The sequence below is a fragment of the Protopterus annectens genome, chromosome 5.part1, assembly GCF_019279795.1.
Source record: "Protopterus annectens isolate FY-2018-M chromosome 5.part1, PAN1.0, whole genome shotgun sequence".
Classification (NCBI taxonomy): Eukaryota; Metazoa; Chordata; order Ceratodontiformes; family Protopteridae; genus Protopterus; species Protopterus annectens.
In genome coordinates, this window is record NC_056736.1 from 406,952,810 (window position 1) to 406,975,152 (window position 22,343).

The following is a 22,343-nucleotide window of genomic DNA, read 5'->3' on the forward strand; positions in this document are numbered from 1 at the left end:
AAGAAAAAATTTAAAAAATTTAAAAAGGAAACATTAAACGAAAAAAAAAATCATATTTACAATGCATATTACAGGTTATCACAGTAAATTCAGCAGTGCAGAATACAGGCATAACATAGCATGCTAGTACAATCAAGATGTTCTAGAGGGCGATAGTATTATGGTTAATAAGAAAGGAATTCTAGTTAGAGTAGAAGGGGTAGGAAGAGCAAAGTATTGAGATACACAACTAGTCATGCTTAGTACAGGGGTATAACCACTGTGTTCTGAGGAACACTTTCAATTTGTTTTTAAAGCGTGATACTGAGGGAAGTGAGGAGAGTTTACTGGGGAGGAGATTCCAGGCTTTACCAACAATATTAGAAAAGATGGAGTCACCAGCCTTGTTGTTTGGTTTAGTGGTATGTACTAGAAGTCTCTGAGAAGACCTTAAGGATTTCAGGTTTTTATAGGGAGTGATGAGTGTGGTTAGAATAGGAGTTTTGGAAGGTTTGTAAAAAGTGTTGTGGGCTATAGATAGTTGATGAAATTTTATCAGATTTTGTAGTTCATGCCATCCCAGCTGCTTTAAATTAATGCAATGGTTGGTTCTAAATGGGTTGCCTGTAGCAAATCTGGCAATGTTATTATAAGACATTTCCAATTTGCTAAGATTATTTTTAGATAGATTAGGAAAAATGGGTGAGACATAAAGAAGTGAAGAGATTAGATGAGTGTGTGCTATAGTGGTTTTAGCTGAAGGTAGGAGGAAGGATTTTACCCTATAGAGAGAGCCAAATTTTTTGTTGACAGTTTTTATAGTAGTGTTAATATGAATATCAAAGTTCAGATTGTCAATGGTGATACCCAATAGTTTGGTGGTTGGATCAAGGGATATAATAGTTTTATTGGTAGAGATAACTGAGAAATCAAGAGGAGAGGATTTATTGGTGGGAGAGAAGAGGATGAGTTTAGTCTTTTTGGGGTTTAGGAGAAGGCAACTATGTGTGAACCATTGCTTAACTGTGTTAAATACTTGTTGGGTAAGAGATTGAAGTTCAGAACAGGAGGTGGCTGAGCATATCAGTGTGGCGTCATCTGCATATTGTATGCATGTGGCTTGGGGGATGGCAAAGTGAAGGTCATTAATAAATATGGAAAAAAGTAGAGGTCCTAGGATGGACCCTTGAGGGACACCAAGTTTGACAGGCAGGTGAGTGGAGAGAGACTTGTGCCATAATATGGCCTGTTGTCTTTTATCAAGGTAGGACTGGAACCACTTTATAGAAGATGTATCTAGTGACAGGGATTTCAGTACTTTGATGAGAATTTGGTTATTTACCATGTCAAACGCTTTAGACAGGTCAATAATTAGTGCTGAAGAATGCTTGTTAAGATTGCGGTTTTTGTTGATACAATCTGTGAATAAAAGAAGGGCAGTGCTAGTGCTATGTGAAGGTCTGAATCCATGTTGACAGTTGGAAAGTAAATTATTTTGGGTTAGATGGTCAAGTAATTGTCTGTGAATGCATTTCTCCATGATTTTTGCCAAAGGAGAGAGAAGGGCAATGGGGAGGTAGTTGGAGAGTTCAGTGGAGTGTCCACCTTTATGGAGGAGGATAATATGGGAGATTTTCCATAAACTGGGGCTATGACTTTCGGTAATAGTTCTATTGATCAGAATAGAAATGGGATAAACATTAGCTTTGGCTGATTGTTGTAGGAATTCAGCAGGTAGTTGGTCTGCTGAGGTTGTGCATAGTTTTAGTTTCTGTAGAAGGGTTAGAATATTTGTTGTTGGGACAGGTTGAATATGAAAAGTAGGGGTAAGGTTGATTTATAGGAAGGTAGAGTGAAGTTATTAGGTGATAGCTGACTAGCTAGTGTTGGTATAGCATTAGTAAAAAAAAGGTATTGAAAGCATTAGCAGTATTCAATAGATTTTTGTGGTCAGTATTTTGAGGATTTGGAGTAGTGGATTGACCTGGATGGAGTAGTTGGTTAATGCTAGCCCAACATTTTTGTGGGTTGTTTTGAATAGCTTGTTGGGATTGTAGGTAGTAGTTTCTTTTATCAGATATTATAGCTTTCTTGGTTTCATTTCTTAGCTGTCTAAATGTTAGTTGGTCTATAGGGTTTTTAGTCTTCCTCCATTTTGCCCAAAGTTTGTTTCTAAGATTTATTTTATGTTTGGTTTCTTTTGAAAGCTATGGAGCAGATTTGGTTTTAATTCTAATTAATCTGGTTGGAGCATGGTGGTTGAGAATGGCAAGGAAGTTGGAGTTAAAGTAACTAACAGCTTCATCTAAAGGGAGGTTTTTTAAGGGAGACCAGTTGCAAGCTCTTAGTTCCATTTGGAATAGTTCAGGGTTAAAGTACTTTTTAGATCTGATGTTTTTGACAGATATTTGAATGGGAGAGTTGATTTTATGTCTGATGATATAGGTAAGAAAGTGGTCACTTAAATCATCAGGGAGGGTTCCCGAGTCATAAATGTGAGGATGATGGTTTATGAGAATCCAGTCTAATAAGCTTGATTTCTTGTTAGATTTATTTATTCTGGTGGGGGAGGTAATGGTTTAGGAATACCCATATAGGTTAATATGGTTTGTGGGGAGGCTGCTGCAGTAGCAGCTCCAGTCAGTGTTTGTGTCACCTAGGATTATGGTTTCTTGGGGCAGGTATTGGGAAAGCCAGCAAAGTATGCTTTCCATGGTGGCAGTGTTGTTACCAGGTGGTAGATATATACAGATAATATAGATGGATTTGGAATTGTTAAGATGAAGTTTGGAGATAAGAATTTCTGCATTGGAGTCTATAGGTGGCTTACAGTTGTGAGTGGTTAATTGTAAGCTAGATTTATATAGGATAGCAACCCCACCACCTTTCTTTGATACGCTGTCTAGTCTCAGGGTATTATATCCAGGTGGGATGATTTCATTGTCTTTGGTTACAGGTTTTAACCAAGTTTCTGTTAAGCAGAGAATATCAAAAGAGTAGATTTCAGTTAGAGCTTGGAGTTGAGTTACTTTATTGTTTATGCTACGTATATTAAAATGAGCAATTAAAAGGGAGTTCAATGGTTTAGACAGGGTATGAGTAGGTTATTCTTTGTGGTTGAGGAGATAGATAGGAGTTGTTGGTGGGCCTGGGTTAGGGTGGATGTCACCATCCTTTAAAGAGAGTAGTACAATTAGATAGTTTGGGTTGGGGAATCTACTGTATAGAGGTAGGCCTTTCCTGGGGTTCTGATTGTTGTATTTTATGTGTAGTGTTCTATGGTATTTACGAAGTATGTAGTTAGATGAGGATGTTATATTAGCATGAATAAAAAGGAGAGGAGAGTTTGGAGAGCTGGTTTCTTTCTTGGAGTAGTTTAGGTATAGGCCTAGTGGGTTTTCAAAGGAGGTGAAAAGATGGGTGAGGATTAAAGGAGGTAGTAGTGAAAGTGTGAATAAGAGTGGGACATAAGATGGGATGGGTTGTTTATACATTGTATGAATAAATATAGATTGTTTGTAGGTAGAAAAATAAATTCACTGGGTGGAGATAAAAGAAGGGAGTAGGGTGTGGTGTGATAAAAGGAGAGTGGTGAGAGGTTAATATTAGTGCAGTTGGGTAACTGGAGAGTTTTTAGAAAGTAAAGGTAGGAGGAAGAATGTGTTTGAAGAGTAATGGTAAGAGCAAGAGGTATGTAATGAGAGTAATGGTAAGAGGAATAGGTGTGGTTAGAGAGTAATGGGAAGAGGTGTGGTTAGAGAGTAATGGGAAGAGGAAGAGGTGTGGTTAGAGAGTAATGGTAAGAGGAAAAGGTGTGGTTAGAGAGTAATGGGAAGAGGAGTGGTTAGTAAGTATAAGGGTAGGATCCCTGGGGGTGGGTGGGAATTGGGGGTAGGGATGGGAGCAGAGTGAGCCCGCAGGGCGAACGGAGCAGGTAGGAATACTTACTGAAGCAGTTAGCGAAAAGCAATCAGCTAGGCTAATTCCGGTGGTAGGTTGGAATAGAACAGGGGCTAGAAAGCTGTCTGTGGTGTGTAGATATGGAGGGGAAAAAAGAGAGGTCTAGAAAGGTGTCTGTGTGTTTACAAACAAGAGAGCCTAAATTTCCCAATGGCAGCATCCAAAATCAGTATGCATCAGTCACTAGTATTTTTAACTTATACTCTGTGCATTAGAAGCCAATGTACTTACATTTAGAGACATACACTCATCTAGGACACCACAGTAGTTAAATCCAGCAGGGAAGGTTTTAGATTTAAAGATGGCTCCAAGCTATGCAAGTAGGGTAAAAAAAAACTTCTGATCTGCTGTCAGTGGGCAGGCAAATAAAGAATGACGAAGTGTGAGCCAATGAAATGCTAAGGAGAGCCAAATGAGGGAGGGAAGTAACTCACTTCAGAGCACACAACACTGTAATAGGAGTGAGTCAGCAGAAAGCCAAGATGACCCAAGTACAAATAAAGATTTAAAGTTCTGCAAGGAAAATGCAGGGGGGTTTACAGGTCCTAGAGTGGGCTAAAACCTTTGGCAAGGATTGCAGGGTAAGTGGTAAAGATAGTCTATTTGGGCTATACTTGATTTCTGTAGCCAAATTCAAACTTTTCCACTGAGAATGACTGTAAAGGAAATTATTAGGCAGTGGGCGTAACGGTGGGGTTGGCTAAAGAGCGTTTCAGGTGGGGACAGGGTTGGTCTGATTGAGTGTGTGCTACCCTACATATAAGGAAAGTTGAACACACACACTATTCTTTGCAGGGTAATGTTAATGGAAGTAAGTCAGCAGAAACCCAAGATTACCCAAGTAGAAATAACAATTTACAGAAATGCAGGGGGGTGGGGTGCAGGTCCTAGAGTGCAAGTCTCAAAATGGTAGTGTACAATGTGTCAGGAATACAAAGATATTTAAATGTAAACCTACATAGGGAGCTTGTAAGACACCAGAAGATAAACTTTTAAATTATCCTGTTTAACTGAGAGGCAGCTTGCAGATAGGTCCAGAGAACAGGAATCAGCACATTGTTGCAGTATAACATTAAAAGTAGCTGGTTGGTAGAGTAAATTTAGAGACATACACTCATCTAGGACACCACAGTAGTTAAATCCAGCAAGGAAGGTTTTAGATTTAAAGAATTTATATATATATATATATATATATATATATATATATATATGTATATATGTGTGTGTGTGTGTGTGTGTGTGTATATATATATATATATATATATATATATATATATATATATATATATACATGTATGTATGTGTGTTTGTGTATATATATATGTGTGTGTGTGTGTGTGTGTGTGTGTGTGTATATATATATATATATATATATATATATATATATATATATATATAAATGTGTTTGTGTGTATGTGTGTTTGTGTATATATATATGTGTGTGTGTGTGTGTGTGTGTGTGTGTGTATATATATATATATATATATATATATATATTTGTGTGTGTGTGTGTGTATATATGTATATATATATATATATATATATATATATATATATATATAGTCACCAAGGCCATAGATGAAGGGAAGGTAGTCCACACAGCCTACCTGGACCTCTCAAAAGCCTTTGACACAATACCTCACTCTGGCATCATAAATAAGCTCATCTGCTTAAATATCAACCCCCATGTCACAAGATGGGTTGCAAACTGGCTCGGGGATAGAACCCACATGGTCAGAATTGCAGGTGCCATGTCAGACTCTAAACCAGTTACAAGTGGCGTCTCACAAGGCTCAGTCCTGGGACCTCTCTTGTTCAGTATATATTTCTCTGAGGTACAGGCTAACACTGGAGGACTATGACTGACCAAGTTCGCAGATGACTGCAAACTGGGTGCCATAATCGACTCGCCGACTGACACAAGCATCCTCCAAAAGGGTCTCTCAGAGACAGATAACTGGTGCCAGAGCCATGGCCTAAAGCTAAATGCCAAAAAGTGCATAGTCATCCCCTTTGGGAAAAACAAAGTGCCCACAAATTACCACATAGGTGGTAATCCATTAATCTGGAAGAAGTAATTAGGGATTTGGGGACCCAAGTAGATAGCAATCTCTCCTTTGACAATCACGTTGCCAAAGTGGTTAGAAAGACCTTCTGTATAGCCCACCTTGTCACGAAAGGGTTCACCTCTAGATCAAGAGAGGTCATTATGCCCCTCTACTCATCAGGCCCATAATTGAATACAATGCCCCATTTGGGATGTACCTTACCCGACACCTGCAGCAACTGGAAAGACCCCAAAAGTACCTCACCAAGAGGATCAAGGGACTCAAACAGATGCCCTATGCAGTTAGGCTAAAGAAACTCCAGCTCTACTCAATTGCTTACCGCCTACTCAGAGGCGATCTGTGCCTGACGTATAAAGCCATGTCCAAACCAGAATTAATGGACATGCTCCACCTCAGAAAATCCAAATCCCTTAGAGCTACATGCTCCAGGGACTTAAACCTCAGCACAGAAATAAATAGGACATGCTGGAGGGACAGATTCATATCCCAGAGGCTCCCCTCACTCTGGAACAAAATCCCAATCCATGTTAGGCAGAGCCCCTCAATGACCCTCTTCAAGAGAAATCTTGACGAGTGGATGGGAGATCATAGGTTTACCCCTGGGATCTCTTCTGGTTCCCTACTAGACAGAGGCACAATAAACTAACCTTAAAAGGGCTATCTTCTGTGACCTACTGTACAGAGACACAGTCAACTAATCTAAAAGGGTGGCGAAAGCCAAACCCACTCTGGCTAGGCTTATAAATGCCCTAGGGCAGATAGCCTAGTATCAGCCTATGAACCTAAGACATCTGCAGCAACTGGGAAGGCCACAGAAGTACCTCACAAAGAGGATTACTGGCCTCAAACAAATGCCCTACACTGACCGCCTCAAAAAACTCCAGCTTTACTCCGTAGCATATCGCCTACTCCGAGGTGATCTCTGCCTAACATGTAAAGCTATGTCAAACCCAGAGCTGTTGAACATGCTACACCTAAAGAAATCCCAATCCCTCCGAGCTTCATGCTCTAGGGACCTAAACCTTGTCACCACAATACACAGGACATTCTGGAGGGATAGATTCCTGTCCCAGAGACTTCCCATACTCTGGAACAGGCTACCCATCTATGTCAAGCAAAGTTCTTCATTAGCACTCTTCAAGAAAAATCTTGAGTGGATGGGAAATAGGAAATGCACCCTGGGGATCACTTCTATGTCTCTGCTCGACAGTGGCACAGGAAAATAACTTTCTTGGGTGGCGTAAGCCAGGGAACCTTGTTGGCTAGTCTTACGTAGGCCCTTGAGCCGATAGCCTAGTACCTACCTATGAACCTATGATATCTGAAGTGGGACTCCCAGAAGACTGTCGCTCCTTATGTATCCTTGGTGATAGTTGTGAAATTAGCTAATGTGTCCCTCTGTTGGAATTGTAGGCAATCCTTCAAGAGGCTAATGGTGTAAACTGTCTAATATTCTTTCATCATTTCCTGACTGTTTCTGAGGTGTACATGAGGTGACACCTCATAGTATCGCAAGCTAAGCCTATCAAGGGCAATTTATTTTGCTTACAATAACTTGTATTTGATGGTTTTAGAGAAGAGTTGCCTTTTGGCGGAATACTTTCATGTCGAATCTTGCTGATATTATTGCAACAGATTCATTTCAGGGTTTACTTTCTACATAGGCCATTGGTCCAGGATCTCAGTTTAGAGTTCAGGAACCCCTTATAGCCATACCATAATAGATGTGGTGAATAATATCCCTGTTCCTGAGCTGCAGTAAACTCTTGCATGACTGCAAACAGGTGTGAAGGTTTAGAGTAAATAAATAAATAAATACGAAGAAAGTTGAATCACTTAGCGTAGAATGAACTGAGCATGTCAGAAGAAAGAGTATGTGGTCAGTAACTTTTAACCATGTCACATATTCTTTTAAGCAGTAAACAATACATATTATGGTCTGCGCATGTTTATGTATTTTGCTGAAACTGCTAGATCGCTGGAGTTTGTGAACAAACTAAAATGTATCAGCTAGTCTGCTTAAGACTGCGTTCCTGAACCTTGACATGAGAACATTCACTGTATTGTAACATTACTAATGCTGAATTGGAAAAAGGATGTTTTAACCTATTTTTAGGACATTGGCATATTTCATTTTAGATATTTACCACTGTTTTAATGAATATCTACATTCACACATTCTGGTAGTAAACAGCTTTTTATTGGATACTGGGTTTGGTCTGCTAGATAACACTTGTTATTCTCACTTGTATTTTTTTTATAAAAATACCTGGATATCTTTGTTCAGCGAGACATCACTGGCTCTGGTTCTATCTCCCACACGTGTGTTTTCTTAATAAAAGACTTTGTATTTAAACTGCCCAGAGATGAAGTGTTTATTTAACAGATTCTTTCTTAACACAGGTAATTAGTAAAGTCTGACCATCTGGTATAGTATGGAATGGAGTTTCCATGTTTTAGGTGGTAGTGGGCTCCCATCTTAAAGGAGACCCTCTAAAGCCTCATGGTCAGACTGTGGACAAGGAATGCTCTTGTACACAGGACAGAAGGCCAAAAGGACATCTTCAATGTGTATTTTATCTATTCTTGTGGATGCACGGTGTCATCTGTAGTTGTGAAAGCTGGAGTAGTTGAGGGAATTCTAGCGACTGCAGTTGTTTAAGGGCAATGCAGTGATGGGATTCATAGGGGGAGTTAGAGGCAAATCTACCTATCCTGGTTATATGTTTGTTCAAGTTTAGCTAGGAGATTTACTTGTAGGTGGGTAAATAAAGCATAGATTAAGCAGGGGAGGAGGTAGGCTTGAGCAAATGAGGTCCTACATGTGATGGATAAGATTTGTTTTTATTTCTATACAGTAAACAGAATTTTTGATTTTTTTTTTTTTGATGGTTTGTTGAATATGGTGTTCACATTTCAGTTTATCTTCGCTTGTAATTTCAAGAAGTTTGGTGTGCAAGTCTGCATGAATGATAGTGTTGTCAAAGGAAGAGAAATGGAAGGAGGATTTAAGGTTGGACGTAGATTTTGGAAAGAAAAGAAGAATTTTGGTTTTCTTTGGGTTAAGGATGAGTTGGTTATTGATTAACCAGTATTCAGTGGTGTTAAAAGAAGACTGTGTGAGGGAGAGAAGTTCAGTAGAGGTGTCTGAGAGGATGATTAGAGTAGAGTTGTCGACATACTGGATCATTGAAGAGGTGCAGCAGGCAGAGTGAAGATTTCTAGTAAAAACTTCAAAGAGAAGGGGACTTAGAGTGGAGCCTTAAGGGGACACATTTTTTGATGTGTAAGAAAGGGGAGCAGGAGGACTGCCATCTAAAAGATAGCAGCCTGTTGTTAAGGTAACTAGAGAACCAGAGTAGTGGAGGTGGAGAGGAGGTTGAGTTCAGTTAGTTTTGAAAGGAGCTTGGGTTGGGAGATGGTGTTGAAAGCTTTGGAGAGATCAAGAAATAGACATGATACCAGTTTATTGTTATCTCTAGCCTATGCTATAGTCTAGGTGAAGGATAGAAGAGCTGTGATGGGGCCTAAAACCATACTGAGAGGAGGTGAGGAGGTTTTCCTGAAGTGGATATTTAAGAAGTTGCCTATGAATGCATTTCTCGAGAATTTTAAAAAGAGGGGAGAGGATGGCTGTAGGACAGAAATTGGAAGGATCGGTGGAGTTGCCTCCTTTGTGCAGTAGAATAGTATAAAAGGATTTACGGATGTCTGGGACTAAAGATTCTTTGATACAATGGTTGATAAGGATAGAGATGGGATATGCTATGGAATTGGCTGCAAGTTTGAGAAATTGGGGGGGGTAGGTTGTCGAAAGAAGAACAAGGTTTAAGTTTTAGTAGAAGGGATTTTATGTAGGCTTTGAAGAGGTGTCAAGCCCTGAAGTGGTTTATAGCCATGCTTGTAAAAATTGGAGTATATCTTTCTTTTCTGTTCCGTCCTCTAATCCCATTATTAGTGTATTGTTTTGACAACCCCATTCTCACTGTCCACCCAATCATTCAGTGACTGTGTGAAATCCAGCAGAAATTCTACTTTGTTCAACTTCATCCAAATGAACAGTTTGATCTTGCAGTATTTGCTTGAGCTTACCAGTGCACGCCACCACGTCATCACAGTGGTTTTAATTTTCTGGACTTGTGCATGAAGGTAAACTTGCAGGACATCCACTGACAGTTTCATCTGGTTAACAGAAGTGGTCAACAGAGCTATTTCTGGTGTCAGTGGCTGGTTAAAGATATGCCGTATTTGATAAATCTGTTACAGCTGCAGTGCAAGTCCACTGCTTGTCCAGAGTTGGCCCTTCCTTTAGATGCTGTCTTCTTAGGTGACATGTATACAACGCAGATCTCTGGTGAGTAGTCTATTATTCCCTTGTGGAATGAGTGTTCATATGGCTGCTGTTGTACTTTATTAATAATGTTAAGCCGCAAAGCACTCAGTTTTGATATGTGGTGCAGCGGTTAGCGTTGTCGCTTCACAGCAAGAGGTTCTCCCGTTCGATTCTCAGCTGGAGCACCTTCTCTGTGGAGCCTGCATGTCCTCCCCATGGTCGAGTTGATGTCTAAAGACATGCAGGTAAGTGCGTGCGTGAATGGGTGTGCCTTCTTTGAAGGTTGGGCATCGAGCTAGGAAATCGGCACCCTAAAAATCCACTGCCAGTCATTAGTGGACCAGTGATCCGCTGTGGCGACCCCTAACCGGGAAAAGCTGAAAGACATTAGTTTTTAGTCCCTGAACCAGAAGCACATTTTTTGGATGGTTTAACTGGTAAGGGATTCTAATATGTTCACGTTGGAGAGTAGGTTGTGTTAATTAAAAGGCGCAATTGTTTTTCTTTTTTAAAATATCTTTGCTACCTTGGCCACAGATGACTGTTGGCTTGTGCTTATTTCTCTTCTCTTCCCTCATAACTCATATACCAGCTGACTCCCCCAAGACTAGGGCTGTCATTTTGCAACCCCCACTTCTAGGCTCATGGGTGTATACTAAACTAATGACCATTATGGCCCGTAGAAGCCTAGCCATGGAGCCCAAATGTGACCCACAAATTTGATTTATATAGGGGGCAGTTTACTGACTGCCTCTGTCCATTAGAGATGTATGCACCAGGCCAAGGCAGAATTTTCCATTATTCGTCCTTTGATCCAAGTTGTGCTTAAGTGGGGTTAGGGAGGAACTCTGCTTCACATGGATGGGGGAGCCTGTTCCAGAGAATAGAAATTCTGAGAAACACATCTGTGTCTCCAACATGTCCTGTTTATGCTACAAGCAAAATGTAGGTCTTTTGATTTAGTACATGTCCTTTTCATATCACTGTTGCAGTATTCTTTACACTAGGGATTCCCTGCCAAGTGTAGCCTGATGTCCAGCCAATATATAAAAGCCTTTAGGTTGTAATGGGTATGCCACATGTCACATGAATGCTCCCCATGCACTGTGTAGGGCATAAAGATGACATCCAGGTGTACCATCCTCAGAACATCTTTACCAACAGTTCATATGCCATCGTCAATTGTCTGCCTGAATACTCATTCGTCTTTTGGTTTCTGTCACTTTCAGATAAGTGCCCCATTGGGTTTTTTTGATTTTCTTGTCTTAAGTTTTGTCTTGTTTCTGGTTGTTGGGTTTTATGTCATCCAGAAAGCAGAAATGCCAGTGCAGGAGACTGATTCCCCATAAAGATCGTCATGAGCAGTGTTTGTTCTGTTTAGGTGCTTCCTATGACCATACATCTTGTGAGATTTGTCAAGCTTTCATCCCTAAGACGTTGCAGAGTCTGTTTTCTTCCCTTGTGATTTACGTAGAGAACTAACAACTTAAAACTGTTGGCTAAGGATACCATGGAAGAATCTTCCCGGCTCAAGGGCCAGCCGTCTGCAAGAAAAAGGCCAAGAAAGCTCAGTCTGATTTTTTTTTGGCTGTATCAACTCCACCTGATGTTTCTCTTGTGGCTGGTGAAAGCCTGGAGGATCACCTGGTTTCTTTCTTGGATTCCTCTGCAGTGTCTGCTTCACCATCTGACACCACACACGTCTATGGAGGTTTTGCAGACATCCACTTTGGATGTATAGGGGGAACCATGGCTGGTTATTACCAAAGGGCCTAGGGGCGTTCCTCAAATTTTAGTAAGGGAAGAGGTTCCAACTATTATTGAGTGTCATCAGTGGTCAGAGCCTCCAAAATTCTTCAAGCTAGATGCTCCACTTAAAAAGAAGCAGAAAACTAATATTCTATTTGCTTCAAAAGATCCGCAGAGTGAATGGCAAAACTTCGCTCAGGGCCTTTTTAATGCCCTTATGGCTCTTAAACTTCCACAGGGAGTTTCAGTTTCTGCCCCCCCCCCCCCGATCTCTTACCCCTATTAAGAGACCCAGGAGAGCAGGGTTTTTCTGAGGAGAATGCTGCTGATTCTGATGAAGAGTCTGTTGCATATTCCTCCCAGATTCCTTTGACATTTGATTATGGTTCTGAGGAAGAAGAGTCTATCAGTCCTGACTCTCCTTTTGAGATTTCCTAGGGTGATACTATTTTCAGAATTTTTCAAATGGGACTGTGCTCAAGTGTCTGATATTCAGAAGAGGTACTATGAGCTTCTACAAATAGTCTCTTAGACCCTCTGCTACTCCTCCTGTGTGTGCTTTTTCCACTGCGTCTCAGGCTCCTGATTTCCAACCCCCTGCTTCTAAAAAATCTTGGTAGGTTTTATAATGTGCCTAAGGACTGCAAGTTTCTTTACAAGTAGTCCTCTGCTGAACCCACTGTGGCGTCATTTTCTTCTGATAAGCCTTCCAAATTATTGCCTTCCACTAAGTTGCTTCCATCTGATTAAGGATAGGAGAACTATGGAGAGGCTGGGTAAGAAGGTATATACTTCTGCTACTCTAGCCTTTAGAGCTGTTTACTAGCAGACACACAAGATTAGGTACATTCTCGCTGTTCTCTGTCAAGCCTGTCAGGCTATTTCAGATCTCCCTGATTGAGGGGAAGGCTTCTGCTCTTGTTTTGCTGGGAACATCCTACCATATAGCTCACATTCCATTAAATGCAGCTGTGATGCAGCTGATGCTTCATCTAAGGTTGATGCTTTTGGATGTGTTTTGAGGAGATATTCCTGGCTCAGACTTCTGCTTTTGCCTGATGATGATATGGCTAAACTGATGGATGCTCCTCTGGATTATAAGCATTTGTTTGGTGCTGCTGCTGAAGAGTTGTTTAAGTCCCTTCAAGAAAAGGGCAAAGCCTTACAGGAGTTGGAAACATATTTTTGTTTCCCCTTTGTCCAAGTTTCAGAGAAATTATGGAATTATCCTAATGAGCCTGCTTTTGTCCATAGACAGTCCCGCCTTCCCCCAATGGTAAAAAGGGTGGTAGAAGGGCTACCCAAACACATACTGAGAAGCCTCCTTTTCCTGACACATCAGGTGCTGTCTGTCTACCTTTGCCATGATCTTCTAAGTCACATTCCTCTTTCTCTGGGTCTCTCTCTGTCCCTTCCTATTTGGCTACAGATCACTCAAGACTCCTGGGTTTTTCCATAGTTCACCAGGGTTATTACATGATTTGGAAATTTCTTTCCCCTTTTTCTGGGCGTTCTTCAGCCTCCTCAAGAACAACTGCCCTTGTTTCCCAAAGGTGCTTCAGGGGCTGTTGGCTCAGGGAACTATTCGGGAAGTTCCAATTCCTCAAAGGGGGAAGGAGTTTTATTCCAGAATGTTCTTTGTTCCCAGGGAAGAAGGCAGATGGAGACCCATTCTGGATCTTTCTCAGCTAAACACCTTTTTGTAGGTCCCCTCCTTTCGGATGCTGTCCCTTCAAACCTTGTTTCCTGTGTCACTTCCTCAGGCTTTTCTGTTTTCCCTGGATTTCAAGGATGCTTATCTACACATTCCTATTCATCCCCTTTTCAGGAAGATTTTACACTTTTGTGTTACTTCCTGGCATTTTCAGTTTTCTGCTTTGCCCTTTAGCCTTCCTAGTGCCCCAAGGATCTTCACCAGATTCCTTGCTCCTGTGATTGCTTTCTGCTGGTTAAGGAGGATACAGGTCTTTCCCTACCTGGACGACCTGCTTATTTAGTCTTCCTCTCCAGAGATCTTACTTCAGCATCTACACTTTGCCATTTCTCTCCTGAAAGTCCTGGGGTTTACTATAAATTTCAAGAAATCATTTCTGACTCCTTCTCAGGATCATGTTTTTCCTAGGTTGCAGGATCCGGACTGATCCAATGCTGGTATCCCTGCCTCCTCCCAAGGCCTTAACTCTCAGTGCTTTCTTTCAATCCCTTCTTCCTCTGGTTTAGCCAGAGAATTTTTGAGGGCTGTCAGTTACATGGCTTCCACCATTCCCATACTACCTCTGGCCAAGCTCCACATGAGAAAACTTCATTGGTTTCTAAAGTCAGTTTGGCTTCAACATTCTCATCCTTTAGATTTTCTAGTTTGTCTACTTCTAGGTCTCAAGCTGGAACTTTAGTGGTGTATTTATCTGTTGTTCCTCAACCCAGGGCTTCCTTTTCAACCTCCTGTCCCCTCTCAGGAACTTTTCACAAATGCCTTTGATGTGGGATGGGGGCTGCCTTCAGCCCTCTGAAGGAGCAGGTCCTTGATCACTGTTTTTTTTTTTCATAGAAGGGTATGTTTCTTTATTTTTTCATAGAAGGGTATGTTTCTTTATGCCTTCCCTGCCCTTCCTCTCATTCTGAAAAGTCCTTTTCAAGATAAAACAAGATCATAGGAGGTTACTAGGCTATTGGGCCTGAGCCCCTTATAAGCCTAGCCAAGAGTTTAGCCCATATTTAGAGAAATCCGCACCCAATGCCGCTGTCCAGCAGGGACATGGGTGGAAACCTAAGGGAGTATATTTTCTGTCTCCCATCCAGTTATCCAGGTTTCGCATAAAAAGGGGTAAAGAGGTACTCTGATGTGAAGAGGGAGTCAGTTCAATAGATGGGGGAGTTTCCGGGATCCTACTCCAAACCCAGGAACCGCAAGTACAGCAGGTGCAAAAGGCCAACTAACACATCCAAAAATCAACAACGGCTAGCACCAAGTAGTGAAACAAATTCTTTGTTGTGGCTGTTCCAAGTATTTGTAAAACACTACATAAAACACTCCAGAATGTAGTGTATAGACACACTACATAAATCAAACTGGTTTCAGCGTTAACATGCCTTCATCAGTGAGGTGTGGGTGATGTTTGAGGTGCAGTGATTGTGTTGACAACCTTTTCAGTGCCAGATATACTGACTTAAGGGGGTGAGAGCTTGGACTCTAGGTTCCTAATGTAATTGCATCTCTCACAAATTGTGTTCCAAGGTGGTAGTAAGTAGATGGTTGTCCATGTACATGAGGCAGTTGCTACACTGTCTCAGGATGCCCATATCAACCAGGCTGGCAGGAGAAACTGTAGGAAATTGTCCATCCATATGTGTCAGAATCTGAGGGAGAAAGGCCAGGGAGCGCTAAGGGGTGGGCCTAAAGCCCAAGTGCATAAACCAAAACTAAGAGCTTAGAATAACACTTAAGAATAATACTTAACAATTTAGACAGGCTATAAACAAGCAGTACTAAATGCAACAGAAAAGATGCAGTTGAACACTTTAGAGAACAGGCAGCAAGTAGCAGGAAAAAGCAAAGCAAGATGAAGTAACAGAGTAGTAGGAAGAAAACCAATTAGGAAAAATAGAAGCAGCTGAATAAAGTGTCGTTTTTTATAAAGTAAAAAGGGAGAGAGCAGGAACAGAAGATTATTCAAGGTTAAAGGACTAAGGGCTTTGGCCTTCCCAAATGATCTCTGTATTAGGTAGAATAAGCTAAAGAGATGGAACTGGGAGGAGTGTCCCAGATCATGTTTACAGTAGGGACGGGCAACTGCAAGAGCAACCAACTTTAAGAACATTGCAACAATAGGGTGGGAGAGTGAGAGAGAAATGATATGCAGGAATTTACAAAAAGGGAATTTTTTTTTTATCAGCAAGCCTTGAGACAATCAGATAACACAAAAGCTGATAAGTTTTACCAACTTTAAGAACACAACAGCAATAGGGTGGGAGAAAAAAAGTTTCAGCACAGATCAGAAAACAATGCCAGCAAATATATAAATTCAGTCAAGCAAAAATAGACGGTGCAGAACTCTGAACAAAGTGCCAAAATACACTTAGCTGTATATTTCCAGATTGTTTGAGAAGCACTGTCTGTCAGAACGCAAGGAGATTCTAGCAATGATATGCCGATGCTCCTAAAATCTTACTGGTGACTCCATGTTAGCCCAGACAGAATTGGTTGCCTCTTGTTCTGCATCTTGCCAAGGGCAGTTATCACAACTTATCTCATAGGGTGGACCTACTCAAAGAAGATAAGGGATCTCTCATCCATCCCTGCCTATCCACTCTTCAACTGACATTGTGGGTTATAGGGTTTTAATAGACACCTTTTTTTGAGGACAAGCTTTGGGTCCTAAGTCCTGTTGTAGACTATTCAGAAGGCATCGTGGGATGTTATTGAGACCCATTGAGACTGTGTTCTTGGCTTTAGCATGCACAGCCAGTATATGCTATGTATTTATTTGCTGTTACAGAACATTTCTTCTACGGGATTTTAAACAGGCTGCTGATGACTTTTTCTGAAGGTTGTCTTGTCCTGTATTTTTAGGGGAATGTGTATGTGTGATGGTGGTACTTGACTAATTGTTTAGTTTCATATGCATCATGCTGAAATATGTTTGATCTCCTCCTGCTTGACTGGTACTGGGCATATGCAACTCACACAGAATGTTTTTCTGCATCATATAAAGCCACTGAAAATGAATTTTGTGAGTTGGCTTGTCTAGCAACGTATAAAGTAACTGCATTTGCTTCTTTTGGGTGAGGGAGTGTGCACACTATTGATGTTGGATTACTAGTAAAACCTGTTGTTTTGGCCTAAATAATGTATAGGAAAAATTTAAGTTGTGCAGCAGTGATTACATGCAACCCGGGGTTTTCTGGAATTTGATACTATATTTGCAGTCAGGGCTTCATCTCTTCATTGCTTCATGTGTGATATTTAGACTGTAGCAAGCCACTTGTTGCATGTACAGCAAGCATTTTGCTACAGTTTACAAAGATGAACTATTTTTGGTCCTCATCTCAGAGGAAAAGATCTTATTCTTCCACCGTTAAGGAGTTTTAGGGTCAGGGAGCTGTGCAAGGGACTCTGACTTTCAGCAGCATAAGTCAGGCATACATTGAAATTAACACTTTCTTTTGGCAGCAACTTTCTTTAAAGGAGAACTCCACCCAAAAGTCATTTTTTTTTTTCTTTACAAAAAGTAGTTTTCCTGCCCTATAATCCAAGACTGAACACTTCACATAGAGAAAAAAAACACCATTTAATAATTGTTTGTTTTCTTTCCTGTATCTGTCTCGTTTGTTAGATCACAACAGCTACTAAGAGTGGCATAGTAATTAAGTTAGGTCACTTATCCTGACAACAGAGCCATTAAAAAACAATGACATTTAAATGTCCCTTATCAGTTGCAGATTGTCAGCATCACACCTCAGATATATAGTGTAGCATGGAGTCTGAACAAAGGCAGGGCTTTCAAGCATAGTTTTCAGATGCAAATGTCTTTCCCTTTAATAAAACTCAGTGCCACAATGAAAAAAAGCAAATATGGTTGGTAATCTAACTCTTCTTATTTTCTGTCAGTATATGATTTTGCGTTTTTTTTTTTCTACACTGTAATTTCTGCAGAAGTGCAGGTTTCTTCTGTAGTTGGGAAAGAAGATTAACATCAAAGACTTTAATTCTAGCTGCAGTATTTAAAACTGTGAGTGCATCACAAACCGCATCAGCCCAAGTTTAACACCTGTTAATCAGAAGGGATCAGATTTCTCACAATTGAACACTGAACTACAATGTTACTTTGAAAATAACAGTTAACTCGGCTACATTTTCAAGCCTGTGATTCAAACATTCCTGTACAACAGAGATGACCACTAATGAAAATCAAAGGAAGCCAAGCAACTAAAATGCAGATTGAAGCTGACTGTGAAAGCAGTGACAGCAATGTTGTCACCTGATGAGAGAGGAAACTAAAGTAAATGATCTCTCTAACATGACATGAAGGCTTGGCCATTGGCTGGAAAACAAAATAATGCTAGCCATGGCAGCCTCCTTCAGATCATTTTGGGGTATAACAAATTAGTAAATAACAGTAACCATTTGCTTTGATACAGAGGCATTAGCACTGCAGAAAAGTTCTAGATTTTATTTATTTAACATTTGTTTACCGGGAAAGTCCAACTTAGAACAAAGCCAATTTTCAGAGGAGGCCCAAGGAGAAATGTGTTTGTAACATGGAAGGAAACTAGAGCACCCAGAAGAAACCCACACAAATGCAGGAAAGGGCATGCAGACTTCACACAGAAGGCACCCCCACCTAGGGTTGCCACCTTTTCAAATGGCCAAAGTGGGACATTTTTGGGGCACACATCAGATTTTACAGGCCGACACATACCCACGGTCAGTACAAAGGATAGAACTGAACTGAACTTTTTTTCCTAAATAAAAGCTTATTCTTGTAGCACTTTAGTTGCTTATTATGCTTCTTGTAACATGTAGGTGTTTTAGATACAGAAATAACTATTTTATGCAACTATTACATAAATATGGGACATAATTATGTCCTACAATCTCAGGACATTTGCCCTTTTTAATATTTTTTGGCAGGACACAACTGCCCAAAGAGGGACTGTCCCTCTCAAAGTGGGACAGGTGGTAACCCTACCCCCACCCGAGAATCGAACCGGAGAACCTCTTGCTGTGAAGCGACAACACAACTGCTGCACCACTTTGCCGTCCATTTGCTGCAAAACACGTTTTTTTTTTTTTTTTTTTTTTCAGTTTTTGGGTGCAGTTCTCCTTTAAAACGTGGACACTTTGTCTTCATCTGTCTCAAACTAGTGTTTCTTCATTGTTTATCTTTTTTTTTTTTTTTTTTCCAATTTTTATAAAATGTGTAAACTCTATATACTCAGGGTGCTACGCATTAGGTAAGGCCTGCATAACGTCATACTTTTCCTGCAGACTTGCTTTTAAACTGTGCCAGATTTTATAAACTGCTGTGCAGATGTTTCAGTGTGCAATCAGGCTACTGGTTTGGTAGGTAAAGTCACAGATGCTTTAATTGCATTTCTTTTAGTAAATTATACATTAATCCTTTTCACTATTTTGCAAGTCACATCTCTGTGAGGAATTGTGCTACAGCATTGTGATCGTGAGATATCTGAGTTTAAGATTGGTTTAATGTTGCTACTGAAATTAAGACATGCCAGACCATACTGAAGTTTCAAGTTCTGTTTTGCATACAGGTGCCTGCAGTTTTGGGTACATCAAAACTGCTTGGTACTTTTTACATTTTATATAGTCCACTGCTTAGTTATTTTTACATTTGGTCTTATCTTGTTCTCATTATAATTTGTGCTATATTTGTCTTCACCCCAGTTGAGAATTGCAACTTTTTTTATGCCACCAACAAAACCCTGCTGCATTTCCAATGAGGAAGCTAAGGCTTGCCATCTCACCAATACTGTCCATGCCATTGATAAGGTCAGTATTTCTCATTAAATGGGTATGAAGGTGGCGGCAAGCTGTTTTGGTGGCTTTGCTGCCAGAAGGAAGAATATATTCAAAAACATGCAGTCTGTACTCATTTAAAGACAAGGAAGCATTTGCAACAAAAATGAGGTGCACAAGCATCCATAAAGGTATGGTACCATCAGTTTTAATCTTGCAGTTCTGCATTAGCTTAATGTGTAACCTAGCCTCTTAGCTGATCTTGTACTGAAATAACTTTATTATTCTCATTGTAGGTAGCAGCAAGGCCAGCAAGCGCTGACAACTTTACGCCTTTAACTGGGTCAAGAAAAGAAACGCAACAATTCACAATTAATCTTTTTCATGTCGTAACTCCATCCCTTTGGAGAAAGTTTTAACGTTTATTTTCTCTATCAGAACACCAGGCAAAGTTGTAGTCTTTCTGAACCTATACAGCTCAGAACTGTCTACTTGTAAGAAGTGTCCTTGACATGAATCTTTTCTGAAACAGCAGATTAAAAATGAGAAGGCTTTTATTTTCCTGGATGAGATCAGATTCCTGTTAATTCGGTTTGCTGGCCATTTTGAAGTAATAACTCAGAAGCTGCCAGAAAAATTTGTCCGTTTGGGTAGTTATGTTGCAAAGCAGTACCAGAATAGAATGGATTATTTAACGGCATCTTTCACTGCCTATTTCAAAGGGTGTGCATATTTTGGTATCACATCAACTACTACTACTTTCGTCTGAACAATATACAGAGCTTCCAAAAAGCTGATAAGATGTGCCTGGTTTTGACTTGTCAAGCATACAGAATTACAGCACAGAAAGGAGGACATCAGCACTGTTGAATATTGGGGCATCGAACAAATTGCACTGCCAGGTCTTGCAACTATGTTGCAAAGCATTACATGTGGCTCTCAGTTTTGAAAGCAGATATAAACTGAACATTTTCTGAGTATGCTGGCCTTTTAAAAAGGCAGTAAAAAAATCATGTGGGAAGACAATACTGCTGCTCATGCTAAAATTTAACAAGGATTTCTATGTTTGGTGCATGGCAGTTGGTGTTTTGTATTTTGTCACGTTCCTTAGAAAATACTGTTAATATTTGTAATTTGTATGCTTTCTTCCTAGAGGAATTAAATTTTTTGTCTTTCTTGAAAATTTAAGTTTTCTATTGCTATTTTATATCTTTTGAGAACTGCAATTTTTTTCAATCGAAGCCTGGGGCAAAAAGCTCCAAAGAGCATTAACAATTAAAATTTATTTTATTTATCCTGGAAACTGGTCCTTTGACCAGGGTAATCCCACTAGGCAAGTATCCTCTTTTCAGGGGAGACCTGAGGTGGTATTTATACTACCAGGGGAAATTTGGCCAGGGTATCGGGGAGCTTCCCCTACTCATGCCATAGGATCTTTAACATCCATCTGAGCTACCACCAACTCAAGCAGATGGGGCCTCATTTTAACATCTTATCTGAAGGATGACGCACTCAGGAGTGCAGCAGCCTGTTATGCAACACTGCAGTGTCAGTAATCGATGTACTAGGTATGGGAATAGAACCCACAGCCTTCTACACCAAACACAAGTGTGCTACAATTTGAAAAAATACAGTTGGTAAATATTACATGCAATAGAGACCAAGACCTGTAATTTTGTTGCTGTTATAGGAGGTGAAGTTATGGATTTGCTGATGCAGTACAGTATTTTTTACCATTATTTTAGATTGCAGATGTAATTGTCAGGTATAACAGAATATTTAAGATGTGATGCTTAACATGCATGTCTTTGACAAATAAAAAGCAATGTGCAACCCATTTCAGTACTGTTTTTTTTCTCTTTCTTCATTGCTGTTGCAAAAAAATATTAACTAAATTGGAAATTTGAGTAAAAGCAAGTATGTTCAGAAGGGCCAATTATATGTAGATATCACGTTCCATTAGTGTTAAGACCTCATAATGGGAGGATGAGATGAATGCTAAAAAAGGTGTGTGTGGGTTACCAGACAGTCATTTTTGATGGCAGAAATTGTTGTATCAGCTGCAAAGCAATCCTTTATCTTCCATGAAAGACTTGCAGTATCCCCACAATTTCCTTGAAATATCTCTGCAATTTTGGCACTATTTTTCCCCACCATTTTCTTCGTGGCTTTGGGCATTACCTGTACTGTAGCATGAAAACAGACTGTGAGCATTGGTGACAGGCAAGAGGTACAGAGAGAGGCTTTTTATATCTGGTCCACAAGTAACGCTGTAGCGCAGCAAGAACTGTCCTGAGAGGAAAAGCAGTTGGATGGGAAAAAAATGGCATCAGTCATTTGCAGAAAACTGTTAAATAAACCAGAGAGCTGTGGGTAGCTCAAAATTTGATTACTAAAGCCTAAAAATTTGCATTTCATGCCTTTTGAAAGGGTAGGACAGTATTTTGTTTGATATAAGTAGCTTGCAACATGCCAAGTATAGGATTAAGTTAAAGTGATCAGGGTAATGGAAGACATGCTACCTCATAAAATGTAAATAGTTCTATACAAAGTATACATGCACATACATATATGTATATATGTGTATGTATGTATGTATATATATATATATATATATATATATATATGAACATATGTTACATGCATGCGGTATGTAGCTTTAAAATACTGCTGAACTAGGCTCAGAAACCTGTTTTGTGGTACAGTTTCTTCTAAGTATTCATTTTGATAGAAAATCTCATGGAGGTAATCAACCTCCAGAAGTATATTTGTGTTT

At 40.1% G+C, this 22,343-nt stretch overlaps 1 protein-coding gene and 1 long non-coding RNA gene across 2 annotated transcripts in view; both read left to right on the forward strand.

Annotated features, from left to right (window-relative positions):
* Positions 1–22,343, forward strand: part of CDKL5 (cyclin dependent kinase like 5) — a 1,714,404-nt gene that overhangs the window by 731,071 nt on the left and 960,990 nt on the right. The gene's annotated exons all lie outside the window — the stretch shown is intronic.
* On the forward strand, positions 18,784–20,750 carry LOC122803447. Its single transcript, XR_006365121.1, has 2 exons — positions 18,784–19,758; positions 19,864–20,750. It is a non-coding gene; the product is annotated as an uncharacterized LOC122803447 (long non-coding RNA).